Source organism: Bos grunniens, chromosome 26 (assembly GCF_055505025.1).
Source record: "Bos grunniens cultivar Pamir isolate PY7600 chromosome 26, Bosgru_T2T1.0, whole genome shotgun sequence".
NCBI classification, from domain to species: domain Eukaryota; kingdom Metazoa; phylum Chordata; class Mammalia; order Artiodactyla; family Bovidae; genus Bos; species Bos grunniens.
This window is the reverse complement of record NC_141190.1, coordinates 25,270,110-25,286,547: the sequence shown is the minus strand read 5'-3', so window position 1 is coordinate 25,286,547 and position 16,438 is coordinate 25,270,110. Positions and strand designations below refer to the sequence as shown.

The 16,438-nt window shown below is 47.7% G+C and overlaps 1 long non-coding RNA gene across 8 annotated transcripts in view; it reads right to left on the bottom strand.

Moving 5' to 3' along the window:
• The window catches only part of LOC147344286 (uncharacterized), a 48,934-nt gene that overhangs the window by 18,508 nt on the left and 13,988 nt on the right, over positions 1-16,438 (bottom strand). Inside the window, exon 3 of one of the 8 annotated variants that reach the window (XR_015155858.1) lies at positions 3,900-4,870. The exons of 6 other annotated variants lie outside the window; for them this stretch is intronic. This is a non-coding gene — a long non-coding RNA (uncharacterized LOC147344286). One more of the 8 variants, XR_015155862.1, reaches the window with a different exon arrangement.

The following is a 16,438-nucleotide window of genomic DNA, read 5'->3' as shown; positions in this document are numbered from 1 at the left end:
GGAAAGAGCTGCAGATATGGCCAAGGTTTTTCAAATTCACTTGACAAAAGATTTAATCAAAAGTTTTACAGAACATTAGTTAAAATCTTGAGGAAACAGGTAGAGAAAATTGCATTAGAAAATTACCAACCTGGATAAAGCATTGCCCTCTCTTCACTATCATCTTTAAAAACTCAAACCCCCTTGAGAAAAAGAATACATTCAGCAGGACCTCTTCATGGGTGCCCTGGTTAAGTAGGCAATTTCCTGCAGGTTGAACACCAGGTATTATTAGCGTAAGTTCACTGGGTGAGGGAGAGGGTCCTGGGAGGGGAAGCAGGAGCCAGAAGCCTGACTGGGTGGGTGCGCTGTATGCTGTGGCCATCCATTCATCCATCATTCACCCTGTGAGACACTCTGCCATGTGTCAGAGAAGCAGCCAGATAAGTCAGATAAGCAGCCCACCCTCTAGTAGCCCACAGCCTTGCTACTTCTATTGAGAGCTGTCTGTCCCCAGTTCCAGCACCCATGAGACCCTCTCACCCATGATTTTCTTCTGGGACTTCTATTAGTAACTGCCTTTTCCTAGTAGGAGGGGGGGTGCACCTTCCTGCCCACCTCCAACCGCCGTGATCACCAACTCTAACAAATGGGTCACCCCAAGCTCCCTGATCACAAGGGATTTAGCACTGGCCCTGGAAAGCTCAGTGGCACCCCACTCCAGTACTCTTGCCTGGAAAATCCCATGGACGGAGGAGCCTGGTAGTCTGCAGTCCATGGGGTCGTGAAGAGTCGGACACGACTGAGCGACTTCACTTTTACTTTTCACTTCCATGCATTGGAGAAGGAAATGGCAACCCACTCCAGTGTTCTTGCCTGGAGAATCCCAAGGACAGGGGAGCCTGGTGGGCTGCTGTCTATGGGGTCACACAGAGTCGGACACGACTGAAGCGACTTAGCAGCAGCAGCAGCTGGAAAGCTCTGGCAGGTGGCAGTAAAGGGAGAGAGTCTTACAGCTCATTACATCTCAAGCCACATGCAAATTCTTCCTACCCCTCCATAAGCCTACCTGTTGTTCTGAACCAGAAAAACCAGATGAGAGAGAGCATTGTGGAGACAGCTGCATGGAACAGGGGTTCCCAACCCCCAGGCCATGGACCAATATCAGTTGGTGGCCTGTTAGGAACCGAGTCACACAGCAGATTAGGGTTAGGTTTAGGGTGTGTTTGAGACAGCTTCAAATCTCCACAGATTAAAGTCAAAGCGGAATATCCTGAGCTTGCCACAAAAGCACTGAAAAGCCTACTTCCACTTCCAACATCCGATTTTTGTGAAGCAGGGCTTTCTGCAGTGACAGCAATGAGATTACAGAGTAGCCTGGACATAGCAACACACTTCAGGTGTCACTGTCTCCCATCACCCCAGATGGGACCATCTAGCTGCCCGAAAACAAGCTCAGGGCTCCCACTGATTCTGCATTATGATGAATTGCATCATTATTTCATTATCTATCACAATGTAATAATAAGAGAAGTACACAACAAATGTAATGCACTTGAACCATCCCCAAACTATCCCAACCTCACCCCACCTGGCCCAGTCCGTGGAAAAATTTTCTTCCATGACAGTGGTCCCTGGTGCCAACAAGGTTGGGGACCACTGGCATAGAACATGCCTACTTTGCTAAGTGGATGAAGAGCCCTGGTCCAGCAAGCTCTTCTGTCTCCCTTCTGCCTCTCAGGGCTCCCTGACATGACTACCTGGTTCCTGCCCAGAAACTCTAGGGAGGCAAAGCTCAGACCCAAGACTGGGACCCTAGTCTGCTCTTTCTAGAAATAGCTCCTAATTCCTGCACTATACTAAGTTTCCTCCCCACTCCTCACCTAGGAAAGAAGGCAGACCCAAGAGTGTAAAAGACTCTCCTTGCCTTTTTCTGTATTCCATGCACCTTGCTTGTCATCCAGTCACACACACACACATACACATACACAAACACACACACACACACACACACAGACGACAACCCTAAACCACCAAGGCTTAAAGACAGAAGTGCCTGGGAGATGGAACCAGAATTGGTAACACACGACTGCCCTGATCTACAGCTCCCCTACTGCTCAGGGTCTAGAGAGGTTATCCAGAGCCCCAGGAACACGCTCTGGAAACAAACAGAATCTTGGAAACATGCTCTGCTGAAGGGAAATGGTCAGACGTTTTGGCTGCCCATCACTTTCTACACTGCATTCTTGGATAAGAAAGCACCATTTCCTCTACAGGAACCTGGAGTCATGCACACTCCACTAGGCTCCAGGCTACAGGGCCTTGCACAGGTGACCCCAGCTCCATCAGGAGATGCACCCACACCAGACCTCACCCAGGACCTGGGGACACAAGGACTCCAGAATGGCAGCGGGACTCCAGTCTCCAGCAGCAGGGTAAACCCCATGTCCACCTGTGCCCAGCACACATGGCTCTGTCCTCACCAGGCTGCTGGAAACCACAGGTCTCCTAGTTTTCCTGGAGATATTGTTTTTCCAAGGCTGATTCTGCAGTCTTCCTATTGTTCCCCCAATGGGACCAAAAGCAGAGCAGTCACTACCATCTCCCCAGCAAGATCACACGTTCCATGAGGGCAGGCTTGGATTCTATTTTGTTCACTGCTCCATCCACAGATAGGAGAACTTCTGGTAGGCACTCAATAAACATGTGTTGAGAGAATGAATCAAATAAATGCATGTGTATACATATCTTGAAAGTGAAGTGTTAGTTGCTTAATCGTGTCTCTTTGTGACCCCATGGACTGTAGCCCGCCAGGCTCCTCTAATCCATGGAATTCTCCAGGCAAGAATACCAGAATGGGTAGCCATTCCCTTCTCCAGGGGATCTTCCCTGACTCAGGGGTATATTTTAAGGAACCTGATAAAAAAAAAATTAAGAAAGAAAACAGAAAAGCCTAGCTGCCCTAGATGATAAATCCCACCCGTAGGAACACACAGGCTTCCAGAATCACTAGATAAGAAGCACCGTGATGGCCGGTGCTGTGACTCATCTGTGTTACCCTAGCACTTCACGGGAGGTCAGCAGAGGTGCTCGGGGCAGCTGCACGAACGACCACACAGTGGAGAGGTGACTGTCTGGTGGGGCAGGTGTCTGCTGCTCATATTATGTCACTGGAATGCTTTTCACGGATGTCTCCTGCAGGCTGATGCATCAAAACCATAGCATCAGTGAGGAGGCCAAGGAATTAACTGCCCCAGTCATCTTCAATTTCTTTCTTCATAACAGAATCGTTATCTCAGATGGCATGCCACAGGAGAAGTGGGGCTGCTTCAGATGAGGCGGTGCTCCATAGAATCAACCTCTTCATCTGCCCCTCTATTTCCCCTTCCACCCCCCACCACCATGCAGCCCCCATACCAGGAGCAGTCTGAGGCCACAGCCCAATCCAGACACTCCCCAGAGAGATAAGAGTCTTGGTACCACTGAGCCTGTTTCCAGGTGTGATAAACTTTCACCTCCTGTCCCTGGGTCCCTGGCTGCCGTGAGTCACACTCCTATGTCCTCTTTTGCTGCCTCAGCCAGTTTGAGGAAGGTTTTTGTCACTTGTAGCCAGAGCAGCCTTAATAAAGATAGCCGATCTGTGTGGATGCCGTCACAGGAGCCCCTAAGCCTTTATCGTTTCCCAGCAATCACCCCCATAAGCCCTACTGGGAAACTGAGAGCTGAGGATGGAGAAGGAGCAGCAGTAAAAACCTGTGACCATCTATTGCCCAGCACGTTTCCAGCCTGCAGGGCAGGGGTCCTTTACCCTAGATGAAATTAGTTAACCTCCTTGGCTGTCTTCCAGCAGACACACACACATACACGCACACGCACGCACACACACGCACACACAAAGAGGTGGAGATTAAAAATAAAAAGAGAGAGAGAGAACTCTTTCATTCTGGGCAAGATCTAAATGCAATTACAATTCAGTAGATCCATGAGGAAATTGACAAGAGCCAATGCTTTGCACAAGGCATGCTCTGATTTCATGCCGACAAATTATTTTTTAAAGGGCATTAATATCACAAGCTGATGACTTTTAGCCCTGAGCAAATGATGCATTTTAATGCTTCTTTACACACAGCTCTCAGCCCAAGTGAAGCTGTCTTCTTCGGCAAACCATTAGCAAACATTTACATTTCAAAACTCAACAGGACGGCTGTTGTTAGGTTTTCCTTTCTTTTCATATATGCCCGCACAGATAACTCATATTTCACATGCTAAGTGTTGTGTAGCATCCTGTTTCTGACCCCTGGCATACCTTTAGAAGATGGTGGCTCCTGGTTTTCAGGCCGACCATCTAAAGATTGATTTTGAAAGGGAGAAAGAAAGATAGTGGCATCATCAAACACTATTACCTTTGTGGCAGGCAGGCTCTTTTTGAAATGGCAGTGTATTTTCAGGTTCCTTTATTCCTCAGCGCAGGCGAAGGAACCAGACATCGGGTGCCTTCTCCCGCTTGAGAGTCAGAGCAGGATCCTCAGAGAGCAAATTCTAGTGGTTAGTGTTCATCTTTCCAAGTGTGGCCAAAATGACAGTGAACCCGGGGGTGGGGGAGAATTAGAATCAATTAGGGGCAGAAGCTAATTTTCCTCTTTAATAGACACAACTTGGATAAGAGTCACAGAATTAGAGGTTTTGAGTGTGCAGTCAGGATCTGATGCATTTTAGGTCATCATCTTACAGTTCAGTCTATGCTCTAGACTGGAGTCTTCAATGCCCCCCACTATAGCAGTTTGAACATGCAGACTCTGCAGGCAGACAGGTACGGGTTCAAATCCCAGCTCAGCCACTCCCTGGCAGTGACACTTTGTACAAGCGACTCAGCCTCTTCTGTTTTCTCCATCTGTAAAACGGGAATAACAAGGCCACCCAGCTCACTGAGTTACTGCTGATGTGATGATTCCTGTGATAAGGTTCAAACACATTGTTCCTTCCCAGAGGGAACATTTCCATCCATGCTGCTCCACCACCTCCATGGCTTAGGTTCACTCTTCTCCTAAGAATGGCTGTGCAGCTTTGTCCCAAACCTTACAATCTCCTTTAATAATCTGGGGAGGTAATCATTCAGAGAAACAAGATGATGAAAACAACATTGTGTTGAAACAGGTTTGCAGGGGTAGCTGTACAACGCTCTACATTTACTAAAACTCATTGAATTGTACATGCACAGTGGGTGAATTTTATGGTGTGTGAATTAGACGTCAATAAAAATAAACAATGGAGAAGGAAGTGGAAACCACTCCAGTACTCTTGCCTGGGAAATCTCATGGAGAGAGGAGCCTGGTGTGCTGCAGTCCACGGGGTGCACTTGGAAGAGTCAGACACAACTTAATGACCAAACACCAGCAACAAGAAAATAAATAACCAGGCCAGGAAAGTTAGCAAGGATCCAAAAGGTTACCTGACAAAGATTAACAAATGGTTTGAAATCCCCCATGTGTCTGAGACTTACGATCTGACTCAAACATTCTCGACTCCTCGTGCCCTTTAAATAAAAGGAGCACCTGACATACACGGGGGTTCCCTGGTGACTCAGACGGTAAAGAATCTGCCTACAACATGGGAGATCCAGGTTTGATCCCTGGGTCAGGAAGATCTCCTGGAGAAGGGATTGGCTACCCACTCCAGCATGCTTGTCTGGAGAATCCCATGGACAGAGGAGCCTGGAGAGCTACAGTCCACGGGGTCGCAAAGAGTCGGACATGACTGGGCAGCTGAAACTTTCACTGACTTGCACACTCTTTCCCTTCACCTGTCTGCTCTGTGTCTAACGTTGGGACAACTGACAGATCATGAGTCTTTAAGGCAAGACCCACCTCCTCTCCCCGCTTCCCCAGAGGAAATGTGCTCCCGCTCTCTGCCCACCTTTCCTTCCCCAAGTGACAATGATTGGAAGGAACTCAATGAATATGAATGGCACTGGGGAGATGCGTACCAGGAAACCCAGACCCAGGAGCGATCTTGTTACTGAGCTAGGGGAAAGCTGAAAGAAAACGCAATCCATTCTACCTAATGTTCACTCGCCCTGACAGCTCATCTCTCCCACACACTCATTCCCCCAAATATTTATCTATCTTGCTTCCTCTCTGGGTACACAATGGCCCTAGCTAGCTTGAACGGAGATGACATTCTCCTGAAAAACGTCTTTTGCAGTGATGTGTGCACTCCGTTATTTTGGGAGCAGCCGACATCACTACAGGATGGCTATTTAGAGTCCCTGGGGCATCCTTCTGGTGCAAAATGCCTCTGTCCTTCTTCATTCTCCATCTCTGTCCCACTCAGGTGGGCAAAACACAGCCTGCTTCAAGGTGACCTTAGTAGGAGGGAGAGGACAGCCCTCCCAGGTACCTACAGAGGACACCCCAGCTTTTTGACCCCTTAGGAAGCTGCCGGTGGCTCTGCTTTCTCCTCTGGAGCCCCTATCCCAGTCCCTGTTCCCTGCTCGAAACAGCACCTTAAATCCACTTCCCATTTCCCAGGGGTCTGCTTCCTGCTCACATCTTACCAAGTGTTCTCAGGATAAGTCAAAGTGTTAATCGCTCAGTCATGTCCAACTCTTTGTGATCCTATGGACTATGGCCTGCCAGGATCCTCTGTCCTTGCGATTCTCCAGGCAAGAATACTGGAGTGGGTAGCCATTCCCTTTTCCAGAGGATCTTCCCCTCCAGGGATCAAACCCATGACTCTTACATTACACACAGACTCTTTACTTGCCTGAGTCACCAATTTCTGACTGTGGTTTTCCCCAACAGATTTAAGGTAAGGCAAAGGAAGAACACAAGGAGCACCCCCATAACCACCCAAGAAAGGAGCTAAGATGGGCAGATTGAAATCACCCTTGCAGTGGTAGGGCCAGCACCACTGACTCAGGGGATCAAGATAGCTAAGTGCTCAGAGGGCCATTCAGGGCCCAGGCTCTGATGGGGACCTTGATTTTATTCCTCACCCACAGACATTAAGGAACAAAGGCCAGCAGACTTCTGCAGAATGGAGAGTAACAGAGACTCCACCAGACACACAGGGTGAGCCTGGGCAGCCCGTGGATGTGTCCTTCCTGCTGACTGGACAGGTTTTAGCAGGGTCTGGTTTAAGGAGGCCCTAACACTCCCATCTCCACATAATCTCCCATCCTATTTTCTTTTTAGGCTTTTTTTTCTGTCTGAACAGAACAACCCTGTGCCTTCCTTTTTCTGAAGCCACTCTGCAAATCTCAGGGCCCAGAAATAACTTCTGGCTTCCTCCTTTTAGGCCTCCTGTTCTCACACCCTGTTTTTCTGAAGTATAAGCAGGTTCAGCATTTTAGCACCTACTTGAGTTAGAATTCATCACCATCCAAGAGGATCCCTGCTCTGTCCAAAGCTGCCTGGTTGGTCATCCAGAACAAATCAGATGCAGATGCAAAGCTTCGCTTCCAGACCCCCCTTCAAGTGCTTACATGTGAGATTATTCTGCCCCAGAAGGGCCAGTCTGGGAGGAGGACAGAGAACACTGCCCATCGAAAGGGCCCCAGGAAGGTTTCCCTAGGTTCCCCATCTATCCTTGGGGAGACCTCCCTGTCAATCTATAGCCACCTGCCTCACTCTGTCTGCACCCCTCTCCTCCCTCCAGCTAGGTCTCTCCTCTCAATAAGACCCCTCGCTCAGCCTCTTGATCCTCAGCTCATGACCACATTTAGCCGCTAATGAGCCCCTCAGACCTTCTGTCCTGCCTTTACTCACACTCCAGCCCCCATTCCCTGCACCCAGAACCACCCAGAACCCTCTGATCAGAGGACCTGGCAGCCCTGTCTGCAACCCCAGGGGTCAGCCATAAGCCCCACATTCTGCCCAGCTTCACCCTCCCACAGCCCTTCTCCACAATAAATCTCATCCCCACCCAGCCAGGGCTTCTCTAGTAGCTCAGTCAGTAAAGAACCTGCTTGCAATGCGGGAGACCTGGGTTTGATCCCTGGGTTTGGAAGACCCCCTTCAGGAGGGCATGGCAATCCACTTCAATATTCTTGCCTGGAGAATCCCATGCACAGAGGAGCCTAGGCTACAGTCCATAGGGTCGCAAAGAGTTGGCCACGACTGAGGGACTAAGTACCCACCCAGCCAGGGCACAGATCCAGATCCAGACCCAGGCGGGAGCGTCATCTTTGACGCCCTGCGCTCGCTCATCCCCCTAACCATCCACCAGTGAATCCTGCAGATTCTGACTCCCACAGAGGTCCCGCGCGCACGTGCTCTCTTCCCCACCCCAGTGTCTCCGGAATCAGCCTCTCTGATGCGTCCATGCCCATGCCCCAGCTTCCCGTCCTCCAGAGGAGACAGTGGAACAAGTACACCACTCCCTCCCTGGATTGATGTCCCCAGTGACTCTCCCAGCACTTGAAATAAAATCCGGACTCCCTCCTGTGATCCACGTAGTCCTGCTAATCCTCAGCTCACCCTTCATGCTTAACGTCCTACCACACTCTCCATGAACAAATGCCTCCTTCATATATTGTATGTTACTCTCCAACTTCCTGTGCTTCTTAAGGGAGAATGGAAGCATTCCCCGGGCGCGTGCTCACAGTCGTCCTGATAGTGATCAGACATCTACACTGCCCAGTAGCACTTGCCCACTTCTCCAACCAAAGCAGAAACTAAGTGCATCATCTCTGCTCTCTAGTCACGTTTTCTACCTGGGGCTTAAGCCTTACCTCCCAACATCATCCCTTTTTCTAAATTCACGGTATTTTCTAACCGTGTCCCTATTCACTACGCAGCAGAAAAGTAAGGCAGGCGGAAGTAATGGAAACTCTTTGGTGCCCTCTTGTGGTCACAGCTAGTTAGCCGACTGAGATGTGCCCATAAGAAGGTAGGCTTTTCTGTTGCTTTTGGAGAAGGAGAAGGCTGCTCTGGGGTCTCTACAATGGGGAGCTTCAAGCTGGGGAGGGAAGTACTTTCAGGTACCAATCCTAGATAGATAGATAGATAGATAGATAGATAGATAGATAGATAGATAGATAGATAGATAGATAGATATAGATAGATAGATAGATATAGATAGATAGATCTCTATGGTGGATATATATATATCCACCATCCACAGGGGGAGGAATCCAGATCAAAATCCTTTCCAGCCAGCATCTGAGTCTCAGATTCCTGTTTCCTAAAATAAGGGTAATAACTCCAGCCCAACCACCCAAGTAAGTGTGAAGTAACCATGAGATGGAGACTGAGTACTGGATCTACTGAATATATGTATGTATGTATGTATGTATGTATGTATGTATGTATGTATGTATGTGTGTGTGTGTGTGTGTGTATTCCAGCATTCAACCTTGATATATTCTAAACGTTTCTCCTGTCCCCACACCCTTGCTATTCATACGAGTTTTCTGGAATCACCGAATGAGTCAGGCAGGATGGGGAGGAGGATGGATTGGGGGTGATGTGTGTCTGACAAAGAGGTGCCCATATGCCACTCATCGTCATACAGAAACGTCCTGGAGAAAACGTCAGCAGCAAGCTGTTGCAAGTGGTGAAGCAGAAAGGTCGTGGTGGTGGTTGGGGCGGCGGGGGGAGGGGGCAGGTGGTGTTGTCACCGTCCTGGGGAAATTCAAGGGCAGATGTTGGGTTCTGGCATTTGCCCAGATGAAAAGCCAAGAATCTGTGATTAAGAAAACTAACCCTAATCTCCTGTGTTTCCAATACGTCTAGAGCCCCTAACTTTAAAATATTCATCTTTGCACCCCTGGAACTTATTAAACTGTTGGACACCAACAGGTACTTAAGAAATAGGCAGTGCATGACTGAGAGTGAGTGAATTTGAAGGAATAAATGAATTTGACTTTGAGGAAATGTGTGCAACTCTACAAGCCTCTAGCTCTGAAGCTGCTTACTTTCTAGTCCTGCCCAAGCCCCTAAAGACCCTATTCTTGTCCTCTGTAAGCCTGAGCTTTTTCATCTCTCTTATTTTGACTACAGTGGGAAAAGGTCATGGCTCACTTTGTCGTAAGTGCCTAGAGTCTTGAAATCCCTCTGTGCACAGCTAATTTTGCATTGTCTGCCCATCACATTGCTTAAACTGAATAAAGAAAACATGCCTGCTTCTAACAGTGAAAATGGATAACCTTTTCCCTCAAACCAACAGTTCTTAACTCTGGTTGGACATTAGAATAAACTGAGAAGCTTATGCACACATACACACACACAAACATACACACACAATCAGTCCTCAGGACCCATCCCAGAGCTATTACATTGAACTTTCTAGGGGTAAGGGCCTGGGCATCAGTATTTTTCCAAAGCTCCCAATATACATGTGTGCATGCTAAGTCATTTCAGTCGTGTCTGACTCTTTGCCACGCTATGGACTGCAGCTCACAGGCTCCTCTGTCCTTAGGATTCTCCAGGCAAGAATACTGGAATGGGTTGCCATGCCCTCCTCCAAGGGATCTTCCCAACCCAGGGACTGAACCCACATCTCTTTTTCTCGTGCACTGGCACCACCCAGGAAGCCCCCTGATATGCATCCAGGGTTAAAAATTGCTGCATGAAGGAGTGGACCCTTGCCCAGAAAGCACAGCCTCACTGACAATGCAGGATGAAGCAGTAGGCTTTAATGTTGCCTTCCAAGCACCCTGAGACTCGGACCAGGAAGAAAGGGAGGATCCTGAGCCCTAGGCTGGTAAAGATTTCCAGTTCTCACTCCTCCTTGAGCACCTCTCTTGCTGATGGCCAAGAGGGGGATGGGACCCCAAAGGGCTAGATCCGCCTTGTCTGACTTAGGAATAGTTTCCAGCAGGTGGACTGGCATCAGCACAGGCTCCAGGGTGGCCCTGCCAGGTCCAGCTGGCCTGGACAGAGAGCCATGGTAATGGTTAAGGGACGGAAAGACCTTCTTTTCACAGCACTAACTGGGTGGAAACTGGGCTTTCAATGCAAATAATCTGACATTTGGGGGGTGCTGCATAAAGAACCCACTATTCATTTAAAATTATGTTTTCAACAGCCGCTCATGTATTTCAAACACAGCACATGAACCTAAATTCAATCTGCTGCATTGTAATTTCTTGCTTTTAATTTAAGGCCCCCAGGCCTCAACTAATTTAAGGGACAATCTGGTGATGACAAGGAGACCATCTTCTTACAAAAATGTCACCAGCATAGGGGACTACTTCACAAATGTGGAGCACAGTTGAGACTTTCCAAATCTTACCTACAGTTTCGGAGTCTTTTAAAGCTATGCACCTGAGCCATAAAAAATAAAGTCTGTCTACTAGGTAGCAAATCATGGTGGTGCCCATCACTTCTAGTCTCCACCAGATCGTTTGTTCTCTGTAATGTCTCTGCGCTCTTACACATTAGACAGCTGCCTTTGAAACCACGGGATAAGCATGAGCACAGATCATCCCTTTGTCATGTTCAAACAGTGATCTGACCGTGTCCCGCTGGCTCTCGGTGAGAACGGCAGACTTCGGATCATCAGTAAGCCCCATGCTGAGATCAGAAGTCCACCCCAGGCACAGGGTACCAATGGCTTGTCACAGATGGATGGGAGAATTGTCAAGCTGCCTCTCTGTGTCTGACAGAGACACTGGGGAGAAGGCCTGTTTTAGGACTCCCTGCAGGATGCTCTGATCTGCAGGCCAGGAACCTGGAGGTGCTGCCTCAGAAGGCAGAGTGGCACTCACCTTGACTGCATCACCCAGAGTCAAGCAGGTGCTCTGAGCTGGTCACCCTGGGGTGCCCCTACACAGAGCGGAGGCCTTGAGAGGACTCTCAGTCCATAATGGAGGGAAGTTACAGCAGTGAACCCTGGCTCTCCGAGGGCTCATCCCTGCGAGCTGCTGAGAAGTAATCTATGCTTTCAAAAGACCTCGACTTTCCCTTGCCTCACCCTCAACCCTCATCCTCACTGCTTTCCCCACTGTCCTCAAAAAGTGCTTGCCACACAGAACTCATAATAAATAAAGTTCCCAAAGAGCAAATAAGCAATCCCTCATTAAAAGCCAACCCATAAGATAAGAGAGAGAAAAATCCAGGCTGGATCCCCCTCTTCTTTCAGAACTTTTGGTTAGAACTCATTCATTCATTGTCAGTGCCTGTTCCCTGACATCACTGCCTTGATGGGGCTTTGCCTGGCCCTTGCAGAGGGAAGAACAAAACAGAAGTTGCTGCTGGGCAGAGTCTGACAGATTCTTACATGAACCCTTTTCTTTGCTAGAAGAGAGAATCGAAAGGCAGAGAATTAGGGAGACCCCACAGAGAAGGCTTTCAGTAAACGTTGGTTCGGTGGCAAACAGAACAGCCCTGTCCCCGACGGTGCCCCGTCCAAACGAGAGCCCTGTGGGGACGCAGCCTTCCTGCTCAGATGCTCCGTCCTTTGAGCCTACAGGTTTCGCTGGAACCCGCTCCTAAGTGTCACCCTGGCTCGATGAGCTGGAGAGACCCCTGAATGTAACCCGCCTGTGGAGAGCCTGAGGCCCTCTGAGTGCCTGAGAAGAGGTGAAGGGAAACCATCTCAGCTTTGGCCCATGCGGAGTCAGGGGTGAATGTGCCCTGTGCTGCGAGATGGGGCCGGCAGGGGTTGTGAGCTCCTAGTGAAAGTGGAGAGGGAAGCACTGGGATTGACCGCAGAAACAGTCTAGGTCCCCTTCTGCCCTCCAGGGCTGACTACCTGAGTGACGGTGGGCACGTTAGGTCACTTCTTCCCCTAAACACTGTCTGTAGTAGTGTCTCCCAAAGTATACTCGCCAGAACACTCCTTGCGGTCCATGTAACACTGTCGTATAAAAATGTTCAGGTATCCCTGCTTCCAAGCTAGTCTTTCACAGTGTGAAAGAGAGCTACAGTGCATCTTGGTGTCATAAGGCTCTGAGTGTTCCTACAGCGGATGAACCTGTTTCCGCCAGCATTGTCCACCTGTGTTTGACAATGACCATGCAGCCTTTTTTCACAGGAGCATCTCCAGGGCAACTAATTTGGAAGAAGGCCGGTGTACAGAGTGATTCTCAACCTCTCCCTGAGGGGCAATGTTGCCCCCAGGGAACATTGTGCAATGTTTGCAGACCTTTGGGATTGTCACAGCTGGAGGTGGGCGGGTTGCTAATGACATCTGATGATCTGAGGCCACGGATACTGATAAACATCCACCATAGCCAGGACAGCCCCCCACAACTAAGTGTTACCCAGTCCAACATGTCAGTAGGGTCAAGACTAAGAATCTGGTCTACAGCCATTTCAACATTCTCTCACCATTCACTCTCTTTTTCACCTCTGGCAACCAAACCAGCCCTGCTTCCCTGGGTTCACCCACCTGCCATCTAACTACCTATCCCGAAGCCTTTTCTCATGTCTTGTCCAGCTTGACCTTTTGCAGCACTTGGCGTTGATGATCTCCCTGTTGTTCTTGAAACCCTTTCCTTAGCTTCTGAGACCTTTCTCCTGGTTCTTCTTCAGCCTCTCTGGCTTTGCTCCCCTCCTCCATCCATGTAAATGGAGGATGCACCCTCTTCTCCAAGCCTCTTCTCTCTGGTTCTCCCCTCTTTCCCTGGATGACCATATCTCAAGTGACCACAGAAGCCAGAGACAGCTTCTGCATTTGAACTCCCTGGGAAACCTGGATGAGTAGGAGATGGTTCTGCTTTGGGAGAACTAATTTAGAGAGGGCAGTGAGTGTACTAGTCTGCTCAGGCTGCTGGAACAAAATGCTACAGATTGGGTGGATTAAATAATAGAAATTTATTTTCTCAAAGTTCTGGAGGCTGGAAATTCACAATCAAGGTGTTGGCAGATTTGGTTTCTCCCGAGGCCTCTCTCCTTAGCTTACAGATGTCTGCCTAATTACCTCTTCTTGTAAGGACACCAGTCAGACTGGATTAAGCCCACCTAAACAGCCTCGTTTTATCTTAATCATTTCTTTAAAGGCCCTATCTCCAAATACAGTCAAATTCTAAGGTGTTGTGGTTAGGGCCTCAATATATAAATTTGGGGGTAAGTAAACTCTTTCCTGGAAAAGGAAATGGCAACCCACTCCAGTATTCTTGCCTGAGAAATCCCATGGACAGAGGAGCCTGGCAGGCTGAAGTCTATGGGTTTGCAAAGAGTCAGACACAACTAAGCAACTAACACACACAAAACCTTTCTTCCCATCCTTCTCCTCTTCTCCCTCTCTCCAGCAGGTAAAACTGAATTTCCATGAGGTCAATGTACACACCATCAACACGAGATATTTCGGGTACTTGATCTATGCTGAGTTGATGGCAGGTACAATGTCAATTTCAGAGGATACTGAGCTTGTAGAGAGCTGAGAAGCTCCACTGGTAGGCAACAGGGGGTAGGGTGGAGCTTCTGAGACCACCTTGGACACATACCTGGAAAAGGAGTAGATATCTCAGAGCACACAGGCCACACAGAAGCTTGAATCCTGAAGTAGGTGAGATGTGCCCAGAGTTATGCTGAGCAGCGAGAGAGGGTGAAGGTAGCAGAGGGTTCACACCATGGAGGCAAGAGAGCAAGAAGGCTGAAAGTGAAGTCAGATCCAGTTAGAGCTTAGAGGAGCAAGAAGGCTAGAATGACGGATGTGGGCTTTCCCCTGTAGATGTTACAAAACCATCCAAAACTGTAGAGTCTAGGAATGTCACAGTGAGGGAGGGAAGAGGCCTGCTTAATGCGAGAGATTAATCCAAAAGATAGCATAAGGTTGCAAACAGCCAGAGACTTAGGGGTGACATAAGACTTCCCGCAATACTCTGCTCAAAGTCAAGGTCAAAAAGGCTTATGATCTCAGTCTGAATACCCTCCCCCAAAATATCAGAACATCACATGACTCACCAGCTTCAAGCCACTAATCAAAGTACAAAGACCAACCTCATGCCAACAAAAATCAATTTCTGTTGTGCCCTTTGCTTTACAAATGATCTAGATTTTCCGAGTGCCGTGGATGTGAAAAGGTAACTTTTCCAATAAGATTATTTCATGCAAGAAACAGTCTCATTTTCAATAAATAGTTTTAAACCATTCTCCCTGGTTTCTGAATTACACTACACTCTGAAGATATATAAATATCGGGTAGCCGTTTTATTTCCTGTGAGTGGGGAGCTTTGGTTTAATAAGGAGGAGAGAGGCGGGGTGATAGGCTGTTGGAGAGGAAGCAAGATCTATTAGATCATCTCGGCCATCTCGCTGGGCCTGCCCGAGATTGCTCCCAGCTGCACTGGCATATTCACTGCTGCTCAGGCTAGTCCAGTTTTAAATGATTTAAGGGTAATATATTAAAGGCTCATGACCAGCTATAAAGAGGTGCTTCTTCCTGAGACACTAGCAAAGGCTTGGCTGTAATTTTAGATGGATGCTCATCCCACCAGAGGTCAGGGGGCACCTAGCTGTCCTTCAGGCTGTATCACATCAGGGCCACAGAGGTCACATCCATTTGGACTGTGGTCGCCATTCAAAAGAGAGTACCAATGCCGTGTGCATTTATCAAAATTCAAAAGCAACCATGAGCTGTGTGCATTCTTATTGTCCATGACACTCTGTACAGGTAGGTTTCAAAAGGAACAGACAGACATCACAGAAAGGTGCTGAGCAAATTCTGGAACTGATAATATAACTGAAACCAAAAACTTACTACAGGGTTTTAATCATAAATTTTAGTAAAAAAAAGAAAAGAAAGAAATCAGTGAACTTGAACATAGGTAAACTGAAATTATCTAGTCTGAGGAGTAGGGAAAAAATAATGAAGAAAAATGAACAGAACCTAACAAATCTGTGGAAAACATAAGTGTAACAACATACACAATCAAAACAGCATATATTTTGGGCACAAAAACAGAACTATGAATCTGTGGAACAGAATAGACAGCTCTGAAATAACCCCACACACCTATAGTCAATCAGTCTTCAACAAAGGAGATAAGAAAACACAATGGAGAAAAGACAATCTCTTTAGCAAATGATGTTGGAAAACTGGAGTCACATGAAAAGCAATAAAATTAGAATACACCCTCACACCATACACAAAAATAAAATAGCTAAAGACTTAAATATAAGCCATGACATCATAAAACTCCTAGAAGAGATCATAGGCAAAACATCCTCTGACATAAATCAGGGCAATGTTCTCTTAGGTCAGTCTCCCAAGCCAAAAGGAAATAAAAGCAAAAAGAAACAAATGCAGCCTAATCAAACTTAAAGTCTTCTGCACAGGAAACGAAACCACAAATGAAACAAAAAGACAGCCTATGGCATGGGAGACAATGTTTGCAAACGATGAGACCAACAAGAGCTTAATCTCCAAACTATACAAACAGGTCAATTAAAAAAAAAAAAAAAACAATAAAAAAAGGACAGCTGGCCAATAGGCACATAAAAAGATGCTCAACATTGCTAACTATTAGAGAAGTGAAAATCAAAACTAAAATGAAGTACCACCTCACACA